Source organism: Capsicum annuum, chromosome 2 (assembly GCF_002878395.1).
Source record: "Capsicum annuum cultivar UCD-10X-F1 chromosome 2, UCD10Xv1.1, whole genome shotgun sequence".
In the NCBI taxonomy this organism is placed as follows: domain Eukaryota; kingdom Viridiplantae; phylum Streptophyta; class Magnoliopsida; order Solanales; family Solanaceae; genus Capsicum; species Capsicum annuum.
The window spans coordinates 129,477,289-129,483,085 of NC_061112.1; the positions used below are offsets into that span (position 1 = coordinate 129,477,289).

The 5,797-nt window shown below is 32.6% G+C and overlaps 1 pseudogene; it reads right to left on the bottom strand.

Annotated features, from left to right (window-relative positions):
• LOC124896274 overlaps positions 1–2,699 on the bottom strand; it is a 2,945-nt pseudogene extending 246 nt beyond the window's left edge.
• Positions 2,700–5,797: the final 3,098 nt, after the last annotated feature.

Below are 5,797 nucleotides of genomic sequence, written 5' to 3' on the forward strand. Positions count from 1 at the left end.
GGGCAAGAGTTGCATATATGTTAATAATCTAATCAGTGCAATTAAAGAATAAACTTTTGCCTCTTGGGCAAAAGTTTTCAATTTAAACAGTATAGCATTTGTACAACAATTTTCTAAACTAAGTCTTACCCATGAGGCAAGAGTTGCATATATGTTAATAATCTAATCAATGCAATTAAAGAATAAACTTTTGCCTCTTGGGCAAAGGTTTTAATTTTAACAATTTTCTAAACCAAGTCTTGCCCATGAGACAAGAGTTGCATATATGTTAATAATCTAATCAGTGCAATTAACTAATAAATTGTTGCCTCTTGGGCAAAAGTTTTCAATTTCAACAATTTTCTAAAGTCTTGCCCATGAGGCAAGAGTTGCATATATGTTAATAATCTAATCACTCCAATTAAAGAATAAACTTTTGCCTTTTGGGCAAAAATTTTCAATTTTAACAATTTTCTGAACTAAGTCTTGCCCATGAGGCAATAGTTGCATATATGTTAATAATCTAATCAGTGTAATTAAAGAATAAACTGTTGACTCTTGGGCAAAAGTTTTCAATTTCAATAATTTTCTAAACTAAGTTTTACCCATGAGGCTAGAGTTGCATATAGTGCCTCTTGGGCAAAAGTTTTCAATTTCAACAATTTTCTAAACTAACTCTTGCCCATAAGGCAAGAGTTGCATATATGTTAATAATCCGATCAATGTAATTAATGAATAAACTGTTGCCTCTTGGGCAAAAGTTTTCAATTTCAACAATTTTCTAAATTAAGTCTTGCCCATGAGGCAAGAGTTGCATATATGTTAATCAGTGCAATTAAAGAATAAGTTGTTGCCTCTTGGGCAAAAGTTTTCAATTTTAATAATTTTCTTAACTACGTCTTGCTCATGAGGCAAGAGTTGCATATATGTTAATAATCTAATCAGTGCAATTAAAGAATAAATATTTGCCTCTTGGGCAAAAGTTTTCAATTTTAATAATTTTTTAAAGTCTTGCCCATGAGGCAAGAGTTGCATATATGTTAATAATCTAATCAGTGCAATTAAAGAATAAATATTTGCCTCTTGGGCAAAAGTTTTCAATTTCAACAATTTTCTAAATTCTTGCCCATGAGGCAAGAGTTGCATATATGTTAATAATCTAATCAGTGCAATTAAAGAATAAACTTTTGCCTCTTGGGCAAAAGTTTTCAATTTCAAGAAAAAAAAAGACCCTTAAGATAGAATCTATGTCATAGAGAGGACTGTGATTGTTTCCATGTGGATTTACAGGTATGAGGATATCTTCAAGAATTGACTGATCTAGCTGCAGACCAATGCGCCTCTCTAGATCAGACCAGCAGAAAGTCGATGTTGATGCTGCTATTGCAGATTTTAACAAACTTGAAAGAAAATTCATTGGCACTGCGCTTTTCCTGGATTGTGTTGGTAGTAAGCCAGTTATTGTTTCGACAATGATCTTTGTCTTTTCTGCAAATCCAAATCCAAGAAACTTCATTTGATCAACTGAGGGTCCTTGATGAACAAGCCCTAAAGAGAATTTTGGGCATGATTTATCAAAATTCTATTGATAATGTCTTGTTTAAGACCTTTTGTTTTTACTGCCGACGGAACTCTCTGAAAGAAATCCAGATTTAGCACCGCGAGTGATTTCCCCGCCAGTCTGATGGTGTCTCAGAATCAATGCACTGAACAGGTTTGAGTGGAAAATTATACTCTAGCTTTGACAAACCAGATGTTAGCTGCTCTTTACAGGCATTGTTTGCAATTGCGTTTATTAACTGGCTAACAAGATTGACTTCTTCAGATACCGGTAGTAATGTTTACAGTGATGGAGAACATATATCGAGTTGCATATGTTTGAAAATACCGCATCCTTAAGGAATACCTCAGTAGGAATTTCCAGGTTTTTCTCGGAGATATCTTTCATGAACCTGGCTGCATATCTGAGTAACGCCACATTTGATATGGTAATCTCAACGTTCACTCCATAGCAGAACTTTGCAATAAATTCAAATGCATCAGATCCGCCAGGAAGACCAGTAAGATTGATTCTTGAAACCTTTGTATCTTTCGTCTCTAGCAGCAGCTTTCTAATTCTTCCACTTCGCGTAACCAGAGGGAACTGCAAATAAGGACAAATTAGCAATCATATTAGAAATGTATCCAAGATATTCTTCTTTCATTTTTCTTAATTTCAACATGAAGCACATAACTTAAGTTCTGTAGTTCTGTTTTTGCATCTGGCTATTGACTTTTCTTTTCTCCTCAACACAGTTGTATTGATATCGATAGCCTACTTATAACGGCTAAGACATCAATCTTTTACAAGGTACTTTAGACTAGTCATTTCTTTGCACAACTTCTGTTTTTTCATAGACTTGAGCATTGCAATGATGATGAAAAACGGTAGATTAAATTACACGAGAGGAAGAAAGATTGCACACTTTATTTTTGTACCTTGTGAAGAGAAAAACTGATTGATCCGGATTCTATAGTAAGATCACTCGAAACATCAGATATTGGCCTACAATAGAAGATATAGTCAATGATCAAAAGTTGAGAACTTACATTTTTTTTAATTTTTTTAGCTTAAGGTTTCATGCACGCGCAACTTACATCTCAAGAATACAATGCTGGATGTATGGAGTCTTAAAGCTATCTAAATTCAACCGATGAAACCTTAGCTCTTCGGAGAGCATAAGTCGGCCTGATTTTTCGCTTGTACATATGACTTTAATTTAGGACCAAAAATAGCATAAAACACAATCTTGAATGGATAAAAATGTTGAAACAAAGTTAACAATACTCTGTGTGTGTGCTATTTTTGGATTCAATTTAGCAAAGTGTCAGACATTTTCTGGTGTCTTTAAAATATGGTGTGGAGTAATCTAACAGCTAATTGCAAAACTCATCTGTACTAACTAGAGGGCTCTCACAAGATACACATGTTGGAAACTAGGAAAATAATTATTGATGCCTACACCATTCACACCACATCTTGAACAAGAAAATTGAATACATTGGACTTTAGAGGTTTAAAACTTTAGAGGTTTAAAAGGTCAGCTATTTGATTTGTCATTTTCAATGATTGCAGCCTTAAAAACTGTTCATCTATAGTCATTATCTAGAGTATATGATATTAACTTTATAAACTGATAGAAACTCTACAATCTTAGGTTTTAAGGTAAGTTTCATCACAATTAGTTTCCAAAGCTAAAAATATTGCCATTTTCACTTACCCAACACTTGAACGTGGTTTGTCATCAGTGGAGAAGTCGGGATTTTCACTAAGGGAGTTTCGAATATAAATAGGTGAACACACGAAAAAAATCAAGGGATTCAGTATCTACTATATATACATTAGAATATATTTTTCCCCTTATATATATAGCGTAATTCTTTCACGAAGGCCCTTGTGATATACGACCCTGGCTCCACTCGTCTTTCATAAATACATTTATTATTCAGATATTTTGGTGGTTGTAGTTCTCTTCTAGTGACAAATCCTACTACCATTAGAGAGTTTAAACCCATTGCCTGTTTCTCTATGTTATACAAGCTAATAGCTAAGGTGCTCTCTCTTAGAATCAACAAGTTAGTGCTTCTTTAATCTCTAAAACATAGGCTGGATTCATCCGAGATGGAAAACACAGTCTTTTCCTCCAATACCAAACCCTCGCAATTACTCAAACACAATTATAATCACAATAACAAAGTCCCCATAACCTGTTCGACACAATTCCTCATCATCTTCTAATGCTAATTATACCACTAGTTTTAAATACTTGAAACTAATCTCTTGTACCACCTTGACCTTATACGTTTGGCCTTCCCAAAATATGTTGCGATCAACGTCAACTCCCATTAACGGTCTTTCCCTCCAAGACCAACCCCTACAACTACTCAAACATAATTATAACCGCAATAACAAAATCCCTACAACCTGTTTGACGAAATTCCTCAATGGTAAATATGTTACTACAACAACAACATATTCCAAGTTCAGCTTACGTTCACCTCCCCAAAAATCAAATCAATATGCTAATTATATAACAAGCTAAAATTACCACAATGCATCAATAAGATAAAATTACCACAATGACTTTTGATGATGAATTTCATACCTGAAGAACCCTTACGACAAAAGTCGATTTTGCGAATGTTTGAAAGTCAATTCTCGAATTTGGAAGAAAGAGATTTAACGGTTTGGGCAACTTAGCCTCGGGCTTTAGAGAGCCATAGTATGGGTTGATTCTGAATTTGGAATAAAAAGACGAAGAAAGAGATTGAACAACGAATATTTTGGAGGAGAGTATTTTCATCCAAAAAATATGACTTAACAAGTAAAAGATATTTTAACAAAGCCATTTTATTTGGGGCTAAATTTGAAAGCCACTCTAATTTGGGTCTATTTTTTAGAATAACCTAAAGTGCAGTTTGTAGTCCAGTTTATTCTGAGCCCAATTTATATTGGCCCAAAGTGTGATTTCGTTTAGGGGGATGGACAAAAACGACACTATAAATTAAACTATTTCCACCAAAATGGTCATGGAATTTAAATTTCACTTTCTAGCCATTTCAATTTGTTGGCTTGTTCCATACCGTTTCTACACACCCTCTATACAGTTTCTATACATATAAATATTTCATACAAAAATTATGCAGTTTTGATATACAATTTATATTAATTGTACTTTTTTTTTACACATTTTATACAATAATTATATATTTTTTATACACTTTCTATATATATATATATATATATAATTTATACATATACATATTTGATGCATATATCTTATATAGATACATATTCAATATCACAATTATATCATTTTTATATAATTATATTTAATTATTATTTCTAAACAATAAAAAAATAGAATATTTTTTCAGTTAAAAAATTTATAGCAAAAAAAAAAAACTGAAATATTCTTAAAAGGGCCAAATGGCCCACGTTGAAAACTGTATCAATATTGTATATGTACTATATCAGTATTGTATATGGACTGTATCTAAACTACGTGGGCCAAAATGACCCAAATTAGGAAATGGCTATAAAGTGAAAATAGTATATTCGACTGACTACTTTTTGGAAAGATATCAAACTTGGGCTATTTGTTTTAAAAAGTGTTATAGACTGTCCTTTTCCTTTCGTTTATTTGGGAAATGTATGTATCATTCGGTCATCTAGTCTAATAGGGAAAATTACATAAATCCACATCTTAACTTGTCATTATTACCTAAAATTTCAATTCCTTAAAATAATTATGAAAATTTCAAATTTCACTCAGGGTCGCAATATATCAAGGGACTGGCTAAGTAATGTATTGCGACTATTACTGGACAGGCTAATTAATGTATAGCGATCCTAAGTAATGTATCACGACCATCATTGGACCGGCTAAGTAATATATCGCGATCCTAAGTAATGTTCCACAGCATAAAATCTGGGATTTTATGTATTTTTGAAAAGAGTAGGAATAGGGCGAAATTAGGTGCTCCATAGTTGGGATTTATGAAATTTGTCCCCAATAGGTATGAAGTATACACTATATGTACACTTCGGCTATATATATTGTGTATGAATACGTATATTATATGTATAACTGAATATTTCTTATAAAATATACAACATATACATTGTGTACATTTGCGAGATGACCCAAAGATACACTCATTCAAAAGTGCATATACGAACTAATCTAAGGGATTCAATATCTACTATATATAGGGGTGTGTAAAAATCGAACCGATAAAAATGTTATTGGGTTATTGATATTGGGTTATTGGATTA